Here is a 12,091-nt window from a genome sequence, read left to right on the forward strand (position 1 = left end):
CTCCCACGTGCACTCGTGGTTTGCACGAGTGGAATTTTACGTGTATGACCGTTTTTACCCCGCCATTTAGGCAGCCATACGCCGCTTTCGGAGGAAGCATGCTGGGTATTTTCGTGTTTCTATAACCCACCGAACTCTGACATGGATTACAGGATCTTTTTCGTGCGCAATTGGTCTTGTGCTTGCGTGTACACACGGGGGTGTTCGGACACCGAGGAGAGTCTGTACACAAAGTTGACTGAGAAATAAATCTCTCGCCGAACGTGGGGACGAACTCACGCTAACAGCGGCCAACTGGATACAAATCCAGCGCGCTACCGACTGAGCTACATCCCCGCCCACACACACATACAATCTCACAAGCTTGCATGCCTGCATGCACACACACACATACAGGGCTAGCTAACACCCAAAAAAAGTGAAAACCCTGCAAGGCCAGAGTCCACGGCGGCAGGGCCAACGGTCCGGTAGAGGGGATATGGGGGACAACACCCCCTAGAAGCTGAGGCTTTTGTTTTTATCTTGTAAAGGCAAAGAACAGCCACTCCTGATACCAAAATGTATGTTCATAAATTATGAAATAATACACATTTTGCCTCCATTAGCCATCCAAACGGAAAAAGAAAAAAAAATTACAGGATTTTACGGTTTTAAAAGTGTTCAAAAACCAGATTTCCAGCGAGAACCTGAAAGGTGTTAGCTTTGCACATAAACACATACACACACACATGCATACAAACATAGACACAAGCAAGCATGCATACAAACATTAACACAGGCATCCACAGTCACACACATACAGACACATGCAAAGATAAAGACAGTTACACATTTTCTTCTCTCAAAAGATGAAGCATTTTATTGAAGCATGCTACTCCTTGAAGTAGAAAACGTGAATGTTTAGGAACATTATCCTCATACACAGTCTAAGTGCAATTTCAAACCATACAGATAATAGATAATTATAAGGAAATATCATTTACAGACAATGGGTCGATCGACACAGTTCAAACGTGAGAGTAAATCCGATATTATTGAACATAAAACAGTCTTGCTGATTCAGTATCTTTAATGCAAATGATGACAGACATCCCAATGCTAGTACAACTCCAATACAGTAGAACCCCCATTTTAAGACCCCCCAATTTAAGACTTCCTCCATTTTAAGACCTTGCTTTTTCAGAGTTTCTGTTCATAAGCTTTGAAAATTTACCTCCATTTTAAGACTCCCTCCTTTTTAAGACCTGATTTTTTCAGATTTTTGAAGGTCTTAAAAGGGAGGTTCCACTGTAGTGGGAGTAATACGCGGGACCATAAGAGGCACCCTCCTTCCTGTGCACAAACCACATGGACGATCACTATGGATACGTTGAGGCTTTCACATGGGATAACAGCATACATGTGTAACTGAGTGCCCGAAGTACAAGAATTACCTTTGGAGGCAAAGCCTGGGTCAAACAGGATTCAGATTATAGAGCTAAATTAATAGCCCTTTAAAAACTGTTATGGGTTCCCAAGAACATACAAGGAGACAGCAGCAGACATACCCCATCACAAACACAACTCTACATTGTACGATTGACAGGTGTCTAGCCAGCGACGTATAAGAAATGTCAAGCTATAAATAGCTCATGCTCTGTGCCGGCAGACACCTGCAGAGCCTGCTGTGAAGGGTGACGCAGTAGGCACCCTGTCACACATGTACTTAAAAATCTAGTCTAGAATATTTCTCTACAATGTGAATTATGTTTCTCTTACTTAATATTGATTTTGTCATCAACACTGATATCAATCGAATCTGTCATATAAATTCAGCAAAAAATCCCATTCTTCACAGGAAACACCCAGACCCCTGATTTTGTTGGTATGTGACCATACCGGCTCACACTTTGGACTACTTTTTTTATTTTATTTTGTGTTGTACTTTGGACTACACAGTCCTGATGATGTAGGTCATGTACGACTCATCTTTCTTTCTTTATTTGGTGTTTAACGTCGTTTTCAACCACGAAGGTTCTTTCTTTCTTTCTTTATTTAAAAATTTTAGTAATAAATTTTCATTTGATTAATATACTTACCCAACTCACATATAGCAATTAACCCTGGTTCAGTGCTGGTATCGCTGTACGCGTCCCCTTGGTAACAAGAAAGACGCCTCTAAAAAAGAGTGACCGAGACCCGTAAGGGTGTCTAGGCCAGCCCGGAAACGAGGCTGCCTTCCGTATGCGCGCGCATACTCCGCCATATGCATCATTCTAAAACGAAGCCCAACTCACTTCTTTTTTAGACATATATAACCCCACAGCGGGGAGGCGGGAGGGAATAAACGATGTGAGTTGGGTAAGTATATTAATCAAATGAAAATTTATTACTAAAATTTTTAATTAAATTACATATCTTACCCAACTCACATATAGCAGATTGCTACTAAAGGTTGGAGGGCACTTTACCCAAATAGGAATCGAGATTTTGTCCTGCCTCTACCCGAGCAGGTAACCCAGAAACGCATCCTGTCTCAAGGCATAGAAATCCCTGAGAAAGACATCAATGAAGAACATTTCAAGAAAGCCAGTAAGCCGACTCAAGAACTTCCGCCAGGAGATTAAAATGAAGATCAACTAGAGTGGAAGCCCAATCTTTTGCCTCATGAGGCCTGGCTGTAGTAAAGGGCAAGACTGCCCTGACATACCCTGCCTGACTCTGCCACCAGCCAAGAGCTTGCCTAGCTATGGTGGAGACCCACTTGGCTAACGAGACTTTCGACATATCTCTAAACCGTATCATGATGAATGAGATAAAAAGAAGTTTCTGAGTCTCCAAACGAGAGTGCACAGTCCAAAACAGAAATCTGCTGAGGGCTCTAACAGGACAAAAAAAGTACATCAGGATCTCCAAGAGCAATAAACTTGCCCAAGAGAGGGAAGTTGAGTCCGCGCCACCCGAAGAGAGAGGACTGACTGCTCCCCCCCCCTTTTAATTCCTTGCCAACACTTGAAGGCATGCCTAAACAATGTGGCAGTCTATAAAGCTAAGGTTGACTTAAGTAAGTCATTACCTCCACCAAAGTCGATAGAAAAACTTTCTATCCTTAACCAGTGTTTTAACGTCGTTTCTAACCGTTCAGGGTTAAAAAGCGACGGAGTTGAAAAATAAGAACAAGAGCTGTTAGAATCAATAATCTGAAAAGATCCAAGCAAGCTAGAAAAATCATTGAACTCGAAATGATCAAAAGGCTAAATATGGCTCTGGAGGAGCCAGAATATTGCTAAAAGGTTAAAAAAGTGCACGAAGCTGGATTCTCCAAATTCTGCTTACTTGCCAGAAAATTTGAAGGAACCCTAAGAACCATAGATCAGTCTTTCTCCAAAAAGCTGTCCATAGCAAACCTAGCCAGAAAAAACCTTCTGCATAGAACACAGAAACTCTGACCCAAATCCAGAGTTGAGGCAGAAGCCCCTAAGTATCTCAAGTGAACCCTTACAGCAGACATTCAAGTAATTCCAATGTGAGAAAGCAAAGATGCCTTCTTGCCAGCCTAAAGAGGTCTGGAAACCAAGATTGCAAAGACCCGTACTGTGCGACCAACAGGTCGCCCAAACTAACTCAAAAAGAGCCCTGTGAAAGCGAGGGTATGGAGCCCCAACCCAAAGTGGATAACAGCCAGCCTGAAGCTTTTCGTTTGGAAACGAAAAACAGCCAAGACCTGCCCTGCGCTTTCCTTTTACCGTGAGATTCTCTTAGATAGAGAACCCGCATGCCTAGAAGCGGGCTCAAAAAGAGACCTTTCAAACAAGAAAGAGATTAACCTCTAGCCCACAGAATAATACTTAAAGGGCAGAGGCTTACTCTCAGGTAAACAAGAAGAGCAAACGCTCGATCGAGTCACTTTCGCAGTTCTGAATATTATATGAGGCATCAGATGGACAGGAAGAAATTGCTATTCACAACACAATGAGTCACGTTCACATAAAATTTGAGCCCGGTCACTTTTATAGTTTCCGAGAAAAGCCCAACGTTAAGTTGTGTGTTGCCGAACAGAAAAGGCTAGTTATCTCCCTTGTTTTTCTGATAACGTTCGTAAAAGGCTACAGATGTAAATACTTTGATGTAAAGAATAATCCTACAAAGTTTCAATCACATCCGATGAACTTTGTCAAAGATATAAAATGTCTAATTTTTCCTTTGACGCTGACCTGTGACCTTGAAAAAGGTCAAAGGTCAACGAAACCATCGTTAAAGTGTAGAGGTCATTGGAGGTCACGACTAAACAAAATATGAGCCCGATCGCTTTGATAGTTTCCGAGAAAAGTCCAACGTTAAGGTGGTGTCTACGGACGGCCGGACAGACTAACACTGACCGATTACATAGAGTCACTTTTTCTCAAGTGACTCAAAAACGGCAAAGTAAAATCTTTGTATATGAGTCCTGTCGGACCACAAAGATAACCTGTTAAACGTAACCGCCCAAGCGAGAGACTAAAAGCAAGTTTCGTTCAAACGAGCCAATCATAAAGAAAAGATGCCACAATCTCCCAGAGCTAGGAGACCTTGATCTAACAGACAGTCTCTCCTTGCTATCGCCATCACCAAACCCGAGGGCGGTTCCATAGAACGAAAAACAAGAGAACCTAAGTCCTTAAGCTTGGAGTTACCCGAAGCCTACAGAAAGCGCTCCGCGAGTGACACGCTACTTGGGCGTAAGAAACAAGCTAAAGCACCACCACCACCACAGGCAAATAGTCGTGCGTTGCCCACAAATGTAGTGGTGACAAAGAAGACTCGCTTGCGAAAACTTCCGCAAGAACAAGATGACCCCGCCAGAGGATCTAAGAACTTAACACTCGAAGATTCTCCTGAGAAAGCTCGAACCAACTACAAAATGCCGCGAACCGCGACACAGCTGAAGTATGAGCCTCCCCATTTCCTCCTCTTGTTCCAGCATCATAACGAACATCGAAATGATGAGAACCAGTCACCCATCCCGATAAGGCAAAAACTTGCCAACAATCGGAAAAGTTTTGAAAAGTTTCAAACGTCATAACACCATGCCAGATCTCCATCCACCTGACTCACGCCAGCTGGAAGACTGGAAGAGAAAGTGAAAACAGCCTGTAAAAAAGGCAAAGGAACCGCAGAAACGGAACCAGAAGCCAAAAGCTGAAAAGTGCCGACTACCAACACCACAGTGTTAACAGTAGAAGGATATCCCGTCCTGCACCCAGAAGTCACAGCCGCAAAAGCGAAAGCGCAACAGGCCGTGGATAAGTAAACATCAGGACCAACCGGTTGCACAGAAACACAAAGGACGATCCCGTTGTACCTCGAACCATTTCAGCTGCGAGCGCCACTGCACTTGCTAACTTGAAACAGAACCTAAAATCAGTGCTTTACAGAAAAACAGGAGCACCTTAATCTGAACAGCCTTCATGCACCTCCGTGCAATCCGGAAGCTGACTCCCTGCTAGACTTAAATCTCCAACAAAGAATCAGCCCTACTGCTCGCTTCCTGCCCCCCTGCTCGGTATCAAAGGTAGGAAAGTGACCCCCAGAGAGACTCGCATGGTCAACCCAAGAATCACCCAGCCCACCAACTTCCTGCCCCCAGGGCGGAAGCTTACGTAGCCTAGGGCTCTTAGCCGCTGCTGAACGTGCGCCAGAAAGCGGAAGAACAGACGCGGTTTCAACACTTCACCGCACAAAGCTTGCTACCTCCTGCGAACGTACACCACTTTCACCGGAGAACCCGGCTACACGCGTCCCTTTGCCAACTCCAGGGCAATGGACAACGATTCCTGGAAGCTGCAGTGAACATCCTGTTCCTCCGAACTTCCAGAAGTCATCAAACCGGATAGAGGTGGAGGAAGTAAAGCTTTGCTCTCAACCACCCCCTCCAGTCAAAACTTAAATGCCGTTTTCCGCCGCCCACGTCACTGCGCTGGACAACCTGAACGGCAAGTTAAGCTGGGTGTCGTCCATCCCCGTGAACGCACCCTCATATGGAAGTATCTTCGTTATCCTCTCCTTCATGCTCGCAATCGCAATCGGGAAGGTGACCCCCGCCTTTCGCGGTCCACCAACTTCCACAATACTTAAATGCCATTTTCCGTCGACCACGTCACTGCGCTGGACAACTTGAACGGCAAGTTAAGCTGGGTGTCGTCCATCCCCGTGGACGCACCCTCATAAGAAGGTATCCTCGTTAACCTTTCCTTCATGCTCGCAATCGCAATCAGGAAGGTGACCCCCGCCTTTCGAGGTCCACCGACCTTCACAAAACTTAAATGCCGTTTTCCGCCGCCCACGCCACTGCGCTGGACAACTTGAACGGCAAGTAAGCTGGGTGTCGTCCATCCCCGTGGACGCACCCTCAAATGGAAGTATCCTCGTTATCCTTTCCTTCATGCTCGCAGTCGCAATCAGGAAGGTGACCCCCGCCTTTCGCGGTCCACCAACTTCCACAAAACTTAAATGCCGTTTTCCGCTGCCCGCGTCACGGCGTTTGGACAACTTGAACGGCAAGTAAGCTGGATGTCGTCCACCACCGTGGACGCACCCCTTCCTGCCCCCTGGGCGGAAGCAGATGCCCTTCAACCTGACCACAGTCTACTGACGAGGCGGGAAGAATAGGAACATCTGTTCGCTTGTCAGGGCCCTTAGCACCCACTGACACCCCGACTAAGCGGTGGATATCAGCCAGTGTTTCAGAACTTTCACCTGGGATTAGACCCGAGGCTACTCCCTCAAGACAACGCTCACGTGGAGTACACATACCTTGTGAAGGAGGACAGACGCCGGAGACCGTGAACTCCCCACATAAGGTCACAGCAGGGGACGAACGACCACTGTCCAGAGACGAACACACAGCAACCCCGGCCGGGAGAGCACGTAGTTCTGCCTTTGATGACGAAGTGCCAGCTGCCAAAGCAGAAACCTGTGAACCTAAAGTCAAAAGCAAAGAGGCCACGTCTACAGACGCAAGCCCAATAACAACATGTTTAACACCGAGCCCGGACTAATCCGTAGGCTTAAAACAAAGGTGGCCACTGCACCCGGTGTTCACAGGCGGTCACCCATCCAAGAACTAACCGGGCCCGACGTTGCTTAACTTCGATGAAAGGACGAGAACCGGTGCTTACAACGTGGCGAGGCCATTGGCCGGCAAAATGGGGGTTCCGGAATAGTCACCAGTGTAGTAAACAAACTGGAAGCGGACTTGTCTACCGGCTTAGCGGGTAAAACAATCAACACATCCAAAGATTTTTAGCAAGAGAATCTACAACAGAAACGGACATAGACCGGATTGTTTAGACTTCCTAAAAGCTTTCTAAGGAGAAAAGGGCACAGCAGCTACCTATTAAGAAGCTGCCCTCTTCTTAGCATTGTCAGCCATGACGGAAAAACGACTCATGAAAAAATTTCTGAGAAACATCGCAAGTCCAAAATACGGCCAACAAAACTGCCAAAATCAAGCAAAATACAAGGAACGACCTCACCTCAACATAGTTGTGAAGTCCAGATGACAAGAAGAGACCAAGAGGAACGAAACAAAGTCAAAAAGACTAAGTAACAAAGGCTGAAACAGCCAGAGCGTACATAAAAAGCGACCAGACCCACTGACGCTGAGTTTTTAGAATGATGCATATGGCGGAGTATGCGCGCGCATACGGAAGGCAGCCTCGTTTCCGGGCTGGCCTAGACACCCTTACGGGTCTCGGTCACTCTTTTTTAGAGGCGTCTTTCTTGTTACCAAGGGGACGCGTACAGCGATACCAGCACTGAACCAGGGTTAATTGCTATATGTGAGTTGGGTAAGATATGTAATTTAATTGGTGTTTAACGTCGTTTTCAACCACGAAGGTTATATCGCGACGGGGAAAGGGGGAAGATGGGATAGAGCCACTTGTCAATTGTTTCTTGTTCACAAAAGCACTAATCAAAAATTTGCTCCAGGGGCTTGCAACGTAGTACAATGTATTACCTTACTGGGAGAATGCAAGTTTCCAGTACAAAGGACTTAACATTTCTTACATACTGCTTGACTAAAATCTTTACAAAAATTGACTATATTCTATACAAGAAACACTTAACAAGGGTAAAAAGAGAAACAGAATCCGTTAGTCGCCTCTTACGACATGCTGGGGCCACGAAGGTTATATCGCGACGGGGAAAGGGGGGAGATGGGATGGGAGATGGGATAGAGCCACTTGTCAATTGTTTCTTGTTCACAAAAGCACTAATCAAAAATTTGCTCCAGGGGCTTGCAACATAGTACAATGTATTACCTTACTGGGAGAATGCAAATTTCCAGTACAAAGGACTTAACATTTCTCACATACTGCTTGACTAAAATCTTTACAAAAATTGACTATATTCTATACAAGAAACACTTAACAAGGGTAAAAAGAGAAACAGAATCCGTTAGTCGCCTCTTACGACATGCTGGGGAGCATCGGGTAAATTCTTCCCCCAACCCGCGGGGGGTATGTACGACTCATACTTTATAAAGTACTATTCACATAAGTATAGGTTGCCCACAGCTCACACCATCAAAACAGCCCAAACACCCAAAAAAGGTGAAAAACCCGAGAGGCCAGGGTCCACGGCGTCAGAGCCAACGGCCCACTAGGGGGTCTGGGAGGCAACACCCCCAGAAACGGGACTTTTTTTTTTATCTTTTAGAGTCAAAGAACAGCCTCTCCTGGTACCAAAATGTATGTTAATAAATTATAAAATAATACATATTTTGACTCCATCAACCATCCTTATAAAAAAAAAAAATTGTTTCAAACTTTTACTTTAAGAAACCGGATTTTTAGGTTTAAAAAGTTTTCAAAACCCGGATTTCCGGCGAGAACCGGAAAGGTGTTAGCCCTATCCATATAAAAATAAACTTTTTACCGCCTCATTGCTGAGTACGGGTCGTACAAAGACCCATGCCGTCTGAGTTTTGGAAAAGCGCCCCTATGCCCTCTACCGGTTTGTGGGCAAGAAGCATGCAAGGTTGAAAATAAAAACCATATTTTTGGGACTATAAGGCGCTTTGTTATATGGGGCTCAACCCCCACTTTTAAGATAAAATTGAGACAAAAAACATCACATTAGGCGCTTCCGGTGTATTGGACGCACATCAAAGGAAAAATACAGAGTGGCAATATTTTTGCTCTGGATGTGCGGTGCTTTTTCACCTGTGCTGTTCACTATTTTTTGTTGTGAAAGTAAGAAAAAAAACACACTTGTATTCAAAGAGCAGTGATGATTTCCTGCTCGTCTGAGGGAACAAAATGACAACACACTTGCCGAAAAACCTACAACAGGGCCTTGGGTACACACACAAGAATTTGTCACAAACTCTTCAGCACTTCTGGTACAGCGAAAGGTGTTAGTGTTTATGTTTCTAACTATGTAAATGGGTGCACACATATTTAATTCGAGTATGCAAGTATTGTCCTGATAGTGCTAACAACCTGTCCATGATCAAATGCTGTTCACTTCACAGCAAAGGAAAGTATGAAACGCACAAAAAACATCCTTTAGAATGTTTTCGTGAAAGTATGAAACGCACAAAAAACATCCTTTAGAATGTTTTCGTGAAAGTATGAAACGCACCTAAAATATCCATAAGAATGTTTTCATAAGTGTTGTACAATGTACATCCAAGCTGGTGATTATACAAGACACAAAGTTATGACATTAATTGTTACAGGCTTTTTTTAATTTTTTATTGTCCTCGTTTCAGAGGAAATACGAATGAAGATGCATTTTCAAACAGTTTGACTGAAGCATTTTCTTTTCACGTTGCTTTTTCTGCAAATGTGTACTTCTAGAGTTCATGTGTCCTTAATCAGCCCGACCTTTTTCACCCAGTCAACAGTCAGCTAATCTGCACCACTCCTGCCAATTTCATCCACAAAACTTCCTTACTTTAATTCTCCTCTCTTTCCTACAGTTTGTGCAGTCCATTTCAGAAAAGTCTTTTATTCAACCAGCCTACTCATCCCATCTACACCATCAGAAGAAGGCTGGGCAGTTATTCCGCTGCCTAGGCTGATAGGTTGAGACTGTGCTTGCTGCGCTGGTGCTAAGAGCTGCTCTGACGGTTGCACAGAGGCAGACTGGACTGGCACAGAGGGCGGAGAAAGTTTTTCTGGTTTGGCCATGTCTACTTCGGAGTGCGACGACACAATTCCGCGTTGCAGTCCGGGGAAGAAGTAGAGATCGCTGGTCAGCGCTGACTTGAAGACGGACACCTGCTTCAGGCCTTTCCTGGTCTCTGCTTTGCTCACCAGGCGGTTGACCTGAACAAATCACCACGGGTCACTTCACAGTTTGCTTACAACATGCTTCTATTTTCACATGTCATGATATTTGTGTGTGTGTGTGTGTGTAAAAGTGTGTGCGCGTGTGTGTGTTTATTGGAATTGTAAAGCGCTTGGAGCTGTGAATCGGGATTTAATGCGCTGAAAAGTGATTTATTATTATTAAACTGCTACGGTCCAGAACTCAATGCTGTCAGGGTCCAAGAAAATATCACAGAAAAAAGTCTGCAACTTTGACTATTTTTTATTTTTGGAGGACATTTCCAAACTACAGTTCTGCAGACACGTTAACTCATTGTCTCCCAGGTACGGATATATCCCAACCCACTCATATGGCTCTATCTGACCAGGTACGAATATATCCCTACCCACTCATATGGCTCTATCTGACCAGGTACGGATATATCCCTACCCACTCATATGGGTCTATCTGACCAAGTACGGATATATCCGCTGAGACTGTTAGCTTCAGTCGCTTCCTGTAACATCGATCTAACGCCTGCATTCCAGTGTGTTGACACACAGATACTACACAATTACTAGTATTCAGAGTGACCTGCTGCAGCACAGTTGGTCTCGGCTAAAAAAAAACTTGGTCAACATAGGTGGGGTAGAAAGTGTTAAACAACATCTTCAACCAGTTTGCTAGATATGAAAAAGACTGAATAGAAATAAAAGTTAAATAACAGTCTAAATCTCGTTCAGTTTTTGAGATTCCCTGTTTTTAAATGCACAAAATGAACAGGTTTAGAACAAATAAGAACTAAAACAAGAAAATCTGAAAACAGTAGCACTCTGCCACAGAAGAGGACATACAACAGTGCTTCTGGACCAAATAAATATGAAACTTTATTTACCAACATGACAGGCGTTTTTTTTATAAAAAAATACTAATTTCACACACACACACACACATTTTTACACCCCACCAATAACCAAAGTTCTATATATATGCAATTGCTGAACACTAAAAACTTACAAATATCTTACAATAGCGTTTCATAGTTTTGAAAGAGTGAGATCCTAGATGAATAATGTGTAACCAAATGCGAATAATGTGTAACCAAATGTGAATAATGTGTAACCAAATGCGAATAATGTGTAACCAAATAGGAAGATACAGGTGTGTTGCAACTGACCTTGGTCATGAGCTGCATGAGGTCATACTTGTGGGCCAGGCGAGACAGCACGTAGACCAGAGCTTGCACAAACCACGTGCCCCACTCCGTGTTCCTCCACGACACATAGTCTGGATCAACACAACACAAGATATCAGTAAAAGGGGAAAAAATCTCCAGGTAAGTAGCTACACTGGAACCCCCCTTTTAAGACCCCCCTATTCCTCCACGACACATAGTCTGAATCAACACAAAACAAGATATCTGTACAGTGGAACCCCCCTTTTAAGACCCCCCCCCCCCATTCCTCCATGACACATTGTCTGAATCAACACAAAACAAGATATCTGTACAGTGGAACCCCCCTTTTAAGACCCCCCCCTCCCCCCCCCCTATTCCTCCACGACACATAGTCTGAATCAACACAAAACAAGACACCAGTACAGTGGAACCCCCCTTTTAAGACCCCCCTATTCCTCCACGACACATAGTCTGAATCAACACAAAACAAGATATCTGTACAGTGGAACCCCCCTTTTAAGACCTCCCCCCCCCCCCCCCCATTCCTCCACGACACATTGTCTGAATCAACACAAAACAAGATATCTGTACAGTGGAACCCCCCTTTTAAGACCTCCCCCCCCCCCCCATTCCTCC

At 44.5% G+C, this 12,091-nt stretch overlaps 1 pseudogene; it reads right to left on the reverse strand.

Annotated features, from left to right (window-relative positions):
• Positions 1 to 7,038: 7,038 nt before the first annotated feature.
• LOC138979311 (5S ribosomal RNA) lies at positions 7,039 to 7,156 on the reverse strand (annotated as a pseudogene).
• Positions 7,157 to 12,091: the final 4,935 nt, after the last annotated feature.

The sequence above is a fragment of the Littorina saxatilis genome, linkage group LG10 (genome assembly GCF_037325665.1).
Source record: "Littorina saxatilis isolate snail1 linkage group LG10, US_GU_Lsax_2.0, whole genome shotgun sequence".
In the NCBI taxonomy this organism is placed as follows: domain Eukaryota; kingdom Metazoa; phylum Mollusca; class Gastropoda; order Littorinimorpha; family Littorinidae; genus Littorina; species Littorina saxatilis.